The 12,730-nt window shown below is 39.2% G+C and overlaps 1 non-coding gene across 1 annotated transcript; it reads left to right on the top strand.

Moving 5' to 3' along the window:
• Positions 1-11,812: 11,812 nt before the first annotated feature.
• Positions 11,813-11,919, top strand: LOC141723193 (small nucleolar RNA R71). Its single transcript, XR_012576180.1, has one exon. It is a non-coding gene; the product is annotated as a small nucleolar RNA R71 (small nucleolar RNA).
• Positions 11,920-12,730: the final 811 nt, after the last annotated feature.

Here is a 12,730-nt window from a genome sequence, read left to right as displayed (position 1 = left end):
TCACATATCATATATTAATACCAAATAACATCATATACACCATAATGCCACACTAGGCTTGGATGATCTCGACTCACCACTTAAGTCACTTGGTCACTAACTAAACAAAGTCTTCAAATTTGGGCTTCCTAACTCAATGTGCCTTTCCTAAATTATCCAAAACCTATTGACCCTCACTTGTGCCTTTTGCTCTACTGACCTTATACTATCTTAAAACTATGGTGGTCGACCTAATACTCACTTCTAAGTGTTCTAAAGCTATGTGATAAGTGAAAGTGCTCACTGGTGCAAATTTCAGAATGGTAACTAAGGTTTCTTGAGTGCATTAGACACTCTTAAACTACAAGTTTTTCTTCAAAATTTTTACACAAGACTCTCCTGACCTAAGGGCATCTCACAAGCTTGATTTGGCTCAAAGGCCTGGCTTGGGCCTTCTTGGGCCTAAGCTAAAAGTCCAAGGTTCCCCTATTTTTCTGGGCAGAAAATGCCCTGACTTGAATTAACTTGTGACACATGGTTCTAGCTCATATCCTATGAACTATGGTTGGCAAAACTTCTCTGACATACCCTCTAACTAAGGCCCAATTGGGCCTAATGAGGGCCTACCCATGACATGGTCAAATCTCCCTATTTCTAAGTTGCAACAAAACTGTCCCCTGCTGGACAGATTTTGTTATTCTACTTGTGCACCTAACCAAATGACATGCAAACCTCCAACCAACTCCTAAAACCTATTATATACTCCCCATAATAACTTCTGGTAGCTTGGGCCTCAAAGTGCACATCAATGACATGGTCAAAACTCACTCTAAACCTCAGGGTACTAAACTGATTTTTCTGCAGAACTATAACTCTCATTTTTCCAAGGCTTTGACTTGACAAACCTATCTAACAACAACTCAAAACTTAAACAAAGACTTATACATGGTATTCTACTGAACTAACTCCTTTATTCTCAAAATAACATTGGGTGAGATCATCCATGCCTAAAAACAACAACATGCAACTAATTATATAACATGCAACTCATGGAAAGCACATAACAAGATTTCGGCTAGGCATAAAGTTGTAAATGCTTGCAAAATCGACTTGCACCTAATACTTATCCTTAATAATTATGAAATATAACTCCTTTTAAGTATTAATAAGAAATTCATCATGGAAACAATCTATTTAAGCACATCTATTTCGAATTTTATAGATAACAACATGATTTCGAAAAGAATAGCATGCAAAACATGGTTGATCATTATTTTAATGTCTTAAAACTAGCATGCATGGCTAAACATAAATTTATAATGAGATTTCAGTAGCATGCAAAGGATTTTAAAGCATGATATCTCCATAAAACACTTAGTTAGCACATATATATAATATATCTCATAGAGAGCTCTTGAATTCACAAGAATCAAGAGTTTCTCCTTGGAGATCACATAAGAACTACACATGCATCCATGGAACTTCAACTTCCAAGTCACAAAATACTTGGAAAGTATGTAATATGAATGTAGGTAAAAGATTTACACTTGGGAAGGTGAAGAATGAATTGAAAAATGAAAGGGGGGTGGGGAATTGGCCTTCGGCCGAGAGTAAGGTGGGAGGGGGGAGAATAGAGAAATTTTTGTGGTGTGTTGGAGTGTGAAATGATGAATGACTTCTCTCCACTTTGATTTGTTTGTTTTATGCTATTTGGTTGACAAATAATGAGTGGAAGTGAGAACTTACAAAAATGTCCCTTGGCTAAAGTTAGGCCATTTTGCATGCAAGGCTAAGGTAGTAATTTGGTAATAATCAAATGAGTTAGTGGGGTTGGAAAAGTCTTATTTGCCCTTTGAGAGGATAGAAAGATGATTTGCATGCATGGTTTCTTATGTAATTTGATAATTATAACAAATAAAATTTGTAAAGATTTATTTTTATAAAATAAAATACAAGTTCAAAAATTATAAAATTTATACCATAAAATAACTTGGATTTTTAGAGACTTTATAAAATCATTTTCAAAATTTGTGAACAAAATGCCTTTTAAAAGAAGATTTTTCCAAAGTTTAGAATATTCCTTATAAATCAAAAATAAAGAAATTAAATAAACTCTTGCTTTGAAAAATCATATACTACCCAAAGCAAATTTATAATGCAGAAATTTTCACTCACACAATCGTACAATCATTGAATATATTTTCATTTGACTTAATATTATACCAAATTCACAAATAATATTACATAAAATGCCGGTCGTAACATGAGTGCTTTGATAAGTTCAAAGAGTACAAAGCTAAAACGGAGAAGCGACTTAATAAAAGTATCAAGTCACTACGATCAGATCGTGGTGGCGAATACTTGCTTGGAGAATTTAGGGAATATTTATCAAAAAATGGGATAGAATCCCAGTTAACTGCACCAGGCACACCCCAGCAGAATGGTGTAGCAGAGAGAAGGAACCGGACTCTTTTAGAGAGTGTTAGATCGATGATGAGTTATTCGGATTTACCCAAGTCGTTTTGGGGACATGCCTTAGAGACAACAGCTTATCTTCTGAACTTAGTACATTCTATGTCGGTTCCTAAAACCCCCTTAGAATTGTGGACCGGGGATAAACCGAGTCTAAGACATATTCGAATATGGGGTTGTCCAGCACATGTGCTGAACAAGAACGTGACTAAGTTAGAATCTCGTACAGAAGTAAGGTTGTTTGTAGGCTACCCCATGGGAACGAAAGGATATTTATTTTATAGTCCGAAGAATCGGGATGTCATTGTTAGCACTAATGCAAGATTCTTAGAGGAGGAATATATAATGAATCACAAACCCATGAGTAGTGTCGTTTTAGAGGAACTAGTGGGAGGGACAAATAATACCCATGAAGCTGTAGTACAAGTAGAACAACCACAACATAATGTACAACCTGTCACTAATACCGCACCAGTTCCTCGTCGTAGTGGGAGGGTTGTTCAACAGCCTGATAGATTCATGTTTTTGGGTGAGTCTTCAGACTTGGTCTCTGGTGAACATGATGATGATCCCCGTACATACGAAGAGGCAGCACAAGACAAAGATGCAGATCTTTGGCAAAAGGCGATGGAATCTGAGATAGAATCAATGTTTTCTAATCAGGCCTGGGAGCTCATGGAACCACCCAAAGGTATAAAACCTTTTGGATGTAAGTGGATCTACAAGAAAAAGAAGGGATTAGATAAAAAGGCGAAAGCCTGGAAAGCAAGACTTGTTGCGAAAGGGTATACTCAGAAAGAAGGTATCGATTATGAGGAAACCTTTTCACCGGTAGTCATGCTTAAGTCAATCCGTATTCTTTTATCTATAGCAGCTCATCTCGATTATGAGATTTGGCAAATGGATGTCAAGACAGCTTTTCTTAATGGAAGTCTTGAAGAAACCATCTATATGCAGCAACCAAAAGGATTCATTAAGGAAGGCCAAGAGCATCTGGTATGTAAGCTTAAGAGGTCTATTTATGGACTTAAACAAGCTTCTAGAGGCTGGAATATTCATTTTGATCAGGCAGTCCAGTCATATGGATTTGATCAAAGTCCAAGCGAATCGTGCGTGTATAAGAGAAGTGAAGGTAATGCAGTGGTTTTTCTAGTACTATATGTAGATGATATTTTACTCATTGGAAACAATATTTAGATGTTGTCATCAGTAAAGGCATGGTTGTTCAAACAATTTGACATGAAGGACTTAGGTGAAGTGGCATACATCCTTGGGATCAAAGTTATAAGGGATCGCAAGAAAAGGATGTTGGCTTTATCTCAAGAGCCCTACATTGATGAAGTATTAGCTCGTTTTAAGATGCAGAACTTCAAGAAAGGTTTTCTACCTTTTAGGCATGGAGTTGCTCCATCTAAGAAGCAGTGTCCTTCGACACCTAAGGGTATAGAGAGCATGAAAGCAGTTCCTTATGCTTCAGCATGTGGAAGCTTAATGTATGCTATGTTATGTACGAGGCCTGACATCTGCTTTGCTGTAGGCATGGTTAGTAGATATCAGTCGAACCCAGTTCAGGAACATTGGAGTGCAGTAAAAACTATACTCAAGTACCTGAGAAGGACTAAGGAATATATGTTAATTTACAAGCCCTCAGATCTATTTCCTTTGGGATATACTGATTCAGATTTCCAATCAGATAGGGATAAGAGGAAATCAACCTCGGGATATGTTTTTACTTTGGGAGGTGGAGCCGTTATATGGAGGAGTGTAAAGCAGAAATGCATTGCAGACTCCACCATGGAGGCCGAGTACGTGGCGGCCTCTGAGGCTGCCAAGGAGGCTGTATGGTTCAGGAACTTCCTTTTGGACTTAGGTGTGGTACCTAATTTGCCTAGGAGTTTGACGGTATATTGTGATAACACTGGTGCTGTGGTAAATTCAAAGGAACCGCGAGACCACAAAGCAGCTAAACATATTGAACGTAAGTATCATCTCATACGAGGAATCGTAAAGCGAGGGGATATAGTTGTGGCTCACATATCATCAGAAGACAACCGAGCAGATCCTTTCACAAAGAGCTTGCCAACCAAGGTTTTTGACAAGCATGTGGAAGCGATATGAGTCAGATGGATGGACACATAGATTTTTATGTAATAGTGGATTAAATAAACACTGATGTACACATAGAATATTTTGAGTATAAGTGGGAGATTGTTAGTGTATACTGAAAATATTTATTTGAAGTATGTACATTTATTTCTGGCCAGTTTATTTGAGAATCATTTGAATGTTTACATGTTGTCTAATATTATATATTGTGAACAATCTAGTATTAAATGTGATACAGAATATTAGATTGTTAAATACGGTTATATAATATAATAAGGTTCACAGCACAGGTGGTGTTGGACAATCTACTGGTATGGCTGTAGTATTATTTAGATTAGTTTATATTGACTAATAAATAATACTAGTATACTTTGTGTATATTGAACATGATCAAATTTAGAATTGTTCCCTTAATACTGATTAAGAAGGAGAACTAAGATTCTATGTTATTATTAATGCTTAGGTTCTTAATCCGGAAATAGTAATTGACACGTGTATATTATTTACATGCTTTGATTTATATATGAAATAATTCTTTTGAATTATATCATTATATTTTGGGTGATGGAATTATATACATGGTGGATATTATTTATTGAAGGAATCCATGTCCTGATAATATTCGGGTTAATGATGTCCCCTTGAAAGCTCAAAAAGATTTAATTATGTGAAACCCTGCAGGTGGAATTTATTCTGGCATAATTAAATATAGGTTGAGTGGATGATCAAGGATAAAAGATATTAATTAAATAAATTATCAGTAATTTATTTAATTAATGGACATATGATATTTTAAACATGGGGAATTTAATAAACAAATAATATTGGAACCGAATTAATTAAATTACGGTATTAGGAAAGGTAGTGCAAATATTAATTCTTTAGTGGATTGAATTAATATTTAATTACATTGGGCTAGGCTCAAGATGTAATTAGAAGGCCCAACCTAATTATCCATGGTCCCTATTATAGCCTATATATATTCTTATTGTCTTCTTGCTTGGAATTGTGTGAAAACATATTGTAGCCACCAAGGAGCAAGAAGAGAGGATAACTTGAGAAGACGGAGGCCACACTTCGCTCAAGGGAATTTGGGAATACAATAGAAGAGCGTGGAATCAACCATTAACAAGGTAATCCTCTTTTCATAATCTTTATCGTAAAATGTAGTAACACCCTAAGTCCGTGGTTCCCAACACTGCTCATGTGCCGGCCAATGAACACCAACTGCCACACACAACTTTGTCACTACAGACGCATACAGAATAGCACCTGTAGTACCTCCTCTCAAAAATCTCAGAATCCCCTGATATATCACCATCCCCAAATCAATATAATCACCCTACAGAATCCCCCACAGCAATCGAGCACGCTCCACAGTAATCTCATTCACATGCGAAGATGGCATGATGTTAGCATAAATAAATAAGTTCCAAGCACGTGCAAACCTATTCATGTATGATGCAGGGAACGCGGAGTAATCAGTAGTGCCCCTCTTGAACTTCCAGTGAGTCTTAGGCACATACAGAGTTGCAACGATGAGATCCAAATCAAAGTCCTCCGGAGTCTTATCGTTCCATTTGTCCTGCCCTACCTTCCTCGCAGGCTGCTCAATCATCGTCCTGATAGCCTCTGCACTGTACTCGACAGTCATCCCCCTAACCGACGTGAAGCCATTCTTCTCCGCCTTTGCGTTTGCATAAAACTTCCGCACAACATTCATGGGCACAGCAGCGGGAGCCTCATAAAAAGGAACCCAGCCCATCTCAAGAATCATCTCCAAAAGCTTACCATCGTTCCCTGATGGCAAAAACCCTCGCTCCTTAATAATAGGCTTCGAGAGAAGCCTCATGTATTCCTCTTCAGCCCCAGGAGTAGAAAACCTGGGCCTCACACTACTCGCAGATGAAGAATCGTTGTTGCTGCTGCCTACTTGTGTTCTTTGTCTCTTTGGTGCCATTGGAATTTAATGAGAGAAAATAAAAGTTAAGTGTTTGACAGAGATTTGTGCTTTGAGTATTTGTGATGTGGTGGAGAAGTTTGTGTATAAGTGTATGTATTTATAGGTGGAGAGGTAAGAATTTGATAAGGAATATAAGTGGGAATTAATTATCGGAATCGTGGGAATAATGGAATTGATTAGGAGAGGGAATTATGGGATGTGGAAGAGTAAAATTCGGGTTGGAATTGATTTTTGAGTAAAAGTCCCGATTTTACCTTTTAAACTGCTGAAATAATTTTTTTTCGAACAGGACCTGGCGCGGGCGTGCGCTAGGACAGCGCGGGCGCGCTCACTCTCTGGAAAACCGGCGCAATCGCGCGCTAGATCAGCGCGGGCGCGTTTGGTTACTGGAAAAATGGCGCGGCCCCGCTTGATCACTGTAGGCACGCTCAGCTTCTGTAGTTGGCCCTGAATTTTTTTCTTTTTCTGATTTTTTGTGTTTTTCTCCTTTCTTTTTGCTTCTTCTATCTACTAATGTACAACAAACTTGGGTTGCCTCCCAAGAAGCGGTTCTTTTACGTCGCTAGCTCAACGTAGAATTTTGAGATCAAATGGACAATAAAACGAAACTGACTGCCTTGCGGTTTACCGTGTCACCATAATAATGCTTCAATCTTTGACCATTAACTTTGAACGCTTGACCCGGATCATTCTAAAAAATTTCCACCGCTCATGTGGAAACACAGTTTTGACAATGAACGGCCCTGACCATCTTGACTTCAACTTTCCAGGAAAAAGACGGAGACGAGAGTTGAATAAAAGAACTTGTTGCCCTGGCACGAATGATTTGAGCACTAGACCCCTATCGTGCCATCTCTTGACTTTTTCCTTGTACATTTTGTTGTTCTTATAAGTTTGAAGTCGAAACTCGTCAAGTTCATTCAATTGAAGCATCCTCTTCTTACCAACTGCATCCAAATCCAGATTCAACTTCTTTAAAGCCCAGTATGCTTTATGCTCTAGCTCTACCAGTAAATGATACCCCTTACCATAAACCAACTGAAATGGAGACATTCCCAATGGAGTTTTATATGTTGTTCTATACGCCCAAATAGCTTCATCAAGCTTCAAATACCAATCTTTCCTTGATGGACACACAACCTTCTCTAAAATGCACTTGATCTCTCTGTTAGAAACCTCAGCTTGACTATTTTTCTGAGGATGATAAGCCGTGGCAATGCGATGATTCACATTATATCTCTGCATCATAGCAGTGAACTTGCGATTGCAAAAATGCGACCCCTCATCACTGATTATGACTCTTGGAGTTCCAAACCTTGTGAATATCTGCTTGTGAAGAAAATTAAGCACCACTTTCGCATCGTTCATTGGCAACGCCTTAACTTCAACCCATTTTAACACGTAATCAACCACCAACAAGATAAACTGATTGTTACAAGATGAGACAAATGGCCCCATGAAGTCAATTCCCCAAATATCGAAGACCTCAACCTAAGCACATTAAGAGGCATCTCATCCCTTTTAGACATATTACCCACACGTTGACATCGATCACATTTCAAAATGAACTGGTAAGCATTTTTAAACAATGTCGGCCAAAAGAAACCTGCCTGAAGAACACGAGCTGTTGTCTTTTCTCCACCATAATGTCCTCCATAAGCCATTGAGTGGCAATCTCGCAAGATTCCCCCCGCTTCGCTGTAAGGAATACATCTCCTGATGATTTGGTCAGCTCCTTGTCGAAAAAGAAATGGCTCATCCCATATATACCGCTTCACTTCATGTAGAAACTTCTTCTTTTGAGCATAAGATAAGTCAGGAGGCAAGATATTACTCACAAGGTAGTTCACAATGTTTGCAAACCACTGTTCTTCTTCTTGCACTCCAAACAACTGCTCGTCGGGAAAAGACTAATTTATCAATATCTAATCCAATGAAGTAGCATTAGAATTCTCTAAACGCGAGAGATGATCAACGACTTGATTTTCAATCCCTTTTCTGTCCTTGATCTCTATCTCAAATTCTTGGAGCAAAAGAAACCATCTAATCAATCTAGGCTTTGAGTCCTTCTTTGAGACGAGATATCGAATTGCGGCGTGATCAGTGAAAACTGTCACCTTATTCCCAAGTAGATAAGATCGAAATTTCACAAGACCATAGACAATAGCCAAAAGTTCTTTCTCCGTAGTAGTATAATTCAGTTGAGCACCATTAAGGGTCTTACTAGCGTAGTAGACCACATGACATATGTTGTTCTTCCTCTGCCTAAGAACTGCTCCAACTGCGTAGTCACTTGCATCACCCATCATCTCAAAAGTTTGGCTACAATCAGGTGCAGTTATGACGGATGTCGTGATTAAACTCTTCAATGTCTCCAAAGATGCATGGCACTCGTCATCAAATTTGAAAGGAACATCTTTTTCTAGAAAACTACATAATGACTTTGAAATCTTAGAAAAGTCTTTGATGAAACGCCTGTAGAAACCCGCATGACCAAGATTGCGAATTCCCTTAACAGAAATAGGTGGAAGAAGATTCTCAATGACCCCCACCTTGGCTTTGTCCACCTCAAGACCTTTACTAGAAACCTTGTGCCCGAGAATAATGCCCTGTCGCACCATAAAGTGACATTTCTCCCAATTGAGAACCAGATTGGTCTCAACACACCTCTTGAGAACGTGTCCAAGATTTTGCAAGCATTCATCAAAAGAATCGCCAAATACAGAGAAGTCGTCCATGAACACCTCCACATTTTGGCCTATCATATCAGAAAAGATGGCCATCATGCATCTCTGAAATGTGGCTGGTGCACCACACAGACCAAAAGAAACTCGTCTGAAGGCGAAAGTACCAAATGGACAAGTGAAGGTAGTTTTCTCCTGATCTTCTGGAGTGATATAAATCTGATTGTAACCCGAATAGCCATCCAGAAGATAGTTGTACTCATGACCAGGAAACCTGTCAAGAATCTGATCAATGAAGGGCAAAGGGAAGTGATCATTCCTAGTGGCTTTGTTCAGCTTCCTATAATTCGTGCAAACTCTCCACCCCGTGACTGTTCTAGTAGGAATAAGCTCATTCTTGTCATTTGCTACCACAGTAATACCACCTTTTTTTGGCATACATTGAACCGGGCTTACCCATGAACTGTCAGAAATAGGGTAGATCATCCCTGCATCTAGCCACTTAAGAATTTCCTTCTTCACTACTTCCTTCATGATTGGATTGAGGCGTCTTTGCTGCTCGACCGTAGGCTTGCTACCTTCCTCTAGCACAATTTTATGCATGCAATAAGAAAGGTTGATTCCCTTGATATCTGCTATAGTCCATCCAATTGCTGATTTGAACTCTCTTAGAATTCACAAAAGCTTTTCCTCATCACTACCTGAAAGGTCAGATGCAATAATAACATGCAGAGTAGATGCATCACCTAAAAACACATACCTCAAATACTTAGGTAAAAGCTTAAGCTCAAGAGTATGAGCTTCCTCAATAGATGGCTTGAGGCATTTAGGAGCTTTGCTCAATTCCTCCATTCTAAGAGATTCAAAAGGCATATTAATCTTCCTCTTTCAGGGAGAAGCATTCAAATATTACAATTGTTCTTCATATTCGTCATCTTCACTATCCGAATTTCCTAACAAGGCTTTTTCTAAGGCATCAGTCTTAGAAATTGATCAAGTTCCGATGTGACCACCGAATTGACCAATTCCACTTTTAAGCACTCCTCATTATCAGTAGGAAATTTCATAGCATTGAACGCATTAAAAGTTACATCCTGATCCAGTACTCGCATCGTGAGCTCACCCTTCTACACATCGATCAAGGTTCGTTCAGTTGCCAAAAAAGGTCTTCCTAAGATTATGAGAATCTTCTTATCTTCCTCGAAATACAGAATGATGAAATCAGCAGGGAAGATGAGTTTATCAACCTTTACCAAGACATCCTCCACAATACCTCGTGAATACGTAATAGAACGGTCGGCCAACTGCAAGGTCATATAAGTCGGTTTTGGATCAGGAAAGTTCAACTGCTTGAAGATTGATAAGGGCATCAGATTGATGCTAGCTCCCAAGTCACAAAAGCATCTGTCAAAAGACACGTTTCCAATAGTACATGGAATAGTGAAGCTTCCAGGATCTTTAAGGTTCAAAGGCAACTTCTGTTGCAGCAACATTCCTCCGTGAGAGCGACAATCTCTAAATCATCTAGCTTCACTTTCCGAGAGAGAATACCATTCATAAACTTTGTATAACTAGGCATCTGCTCAAGAGCCTTAGCGAAAGGTATGTTGATATGAAGTTTCTTGAACACCTCCAGAAACTTCTCAAATTGCTTGTCCAGCTTTTTCTTCTATAGCCGCTTAGGAAAAGGTGGTGGATGATAGATTTGTTTCTCCCCTGTATTACCCTCTGGAGGAGTATGCTCAATAGTAGTCTTCCTTGGTTCCACTTCTACTTCCTGTTGCTCTACTTCTTTCTCAGCCTCAGCTTCTTCAGTCAACACTTTAGTTTGTTCGGGATTCACAACCCTTCCAGACCTTAAAGTGATTGCCTTTACCTGCTCCTTAGCTTCCTTCCTTCCTGGAACTTCAGTGTCACTAGGTAGTGTACCAGGCTGACGATTTAGCAAGATATTGGCAATTTACCCAATTTGATTTTCCAAGGTCTTAATAGAAACAACTTGACTTTTGCACATAAGCATCAACTCCTCTAATTCAGATTTGTCATTAGCTTGTTACAGCTGGAGTTGTTGTATTAGTGCATATTGCGGTTGCTGAAAACCTGGGGGGTTTTACTGCTTAGCTGGATATTGTTGATAAGGCTGTTGAACCGCATTCTGAGCGTTGCTCCAGCTGAAATTTGGATGATTGAGGTTGTTAGGATGATAGGTGGATGGCACAGGTTGCTGCGATCGCTCAAAATTGCTCACGAACTGAGCTGATTCACTAGAAATAGCACATTGATCAGTCTCATGGGCACCAGCACAAAGCTCACAGACACTAGCAATTTGATTAACTCCATAATTAGCCAAAGAGTCCACCTTCATCGTCAAAGCCTTAAGTTGGGCAGCTATAACAGTTGCTACATCCAACTCCAAAATTCCTGCTACTTTCCCTGAGTCAGTCTCTGGGAAGGATTCTGGTATATATTAGCAGCCATCAGTTCGATCAATTCATAAGCTTCATCGTAGCTTTTAGCCCACAAGGCTCCTCCTGATGCTACATCAAGCATGGGTCTAGAAGTAGCACCCAATCCATTGTAGAAACATTTGATAATCATCCAATCAGGCATGCCATGGTGTGGGCATTTCCTTAGCATCTCTTTATATCGATCCCAAGCCTCACATAGAGATTGTCCAGTTTGCTGAGCAAACCGAGTAAGAGCATTCTTGATTGCTGCAGTCTTCTCCATAGGGAAGAATTTAGTAAGAAAATTTTGAGCAAGATCTTCCCATTTAGTGATAGACCTTGGTGGTAGAAAATGTAACCAGCACTTAGCTTTGTCTCTAAGAGAGAATGGGAAGAGTCGAAGCTTGATAGCATCCTCAGTCACACCATTGAACTTGAAAGTATCGAAGATCTCGATGAAATCCCTGATGTGCATGTTGGGGTCTTCAGTAGGAGAACCCCCAAACTGAACTGAGTTCTGTATCATCTGAATCGTGCCTGCTTTGATCTCAAAAGTGTTAGCTGAAATGGCTGGTCTGATGATGCTTGACTGAATGTCATTGATCTTAGGCTGAGAATAGTCCATCAAAGCCTTAGGATTTTCTGCTTGATCTCCCATTGCTACTACCACTGGTTTTTCAATTTTTTCTATATCTTCTACCTTCTCTTCTTCTTCAAAGACTTCTCTTCGAACCACTATCGCTTCTTCCTCGGCTTGATCCAGATTTCTCTTACGAGTTCGAGAACGCGTATGCGTCCACGCTCGCTAGATCACCTGAAATAAGACAAGGAAACAGGTAAGTAAAAATGTCTGAGTCAATGAACTTTAATGAACACAGATGACAAACACATAAACTAAAAAAAAACCAACACTGCAGTCCCCGGCAGCGGCGCCAAAAACTTGTTAGTCGCTAAACACCCACTAATAATACGCACAAGTATACGAGTTCACAAGTAGTATAGAACTTTTCTAGTTCGTTCCCATAGAGACTGCTTTGGTTGATTAATTAATTTATGCACTTATACAGCGATAATATGGT

This window comes from Apium graveolens, chromosome 4 (assembly GCF_009905375.1).
Source record: "Apium graveolens cultivar Ventura chromosome 4, ASM990537v1, whole genome shotgun sequence".
Lineage (NCBI taxonomy): Eukaryota > Viridiplantae > Streptophyta > Magnoliopsida > Apiales > Apiaceae > Apium > Apium graveolens.
The sequence above is the reverse complement of the archived record's forward strand: the minus strand, read 5'-3'. Positions and strand labels throughout refer to the sequence as shown.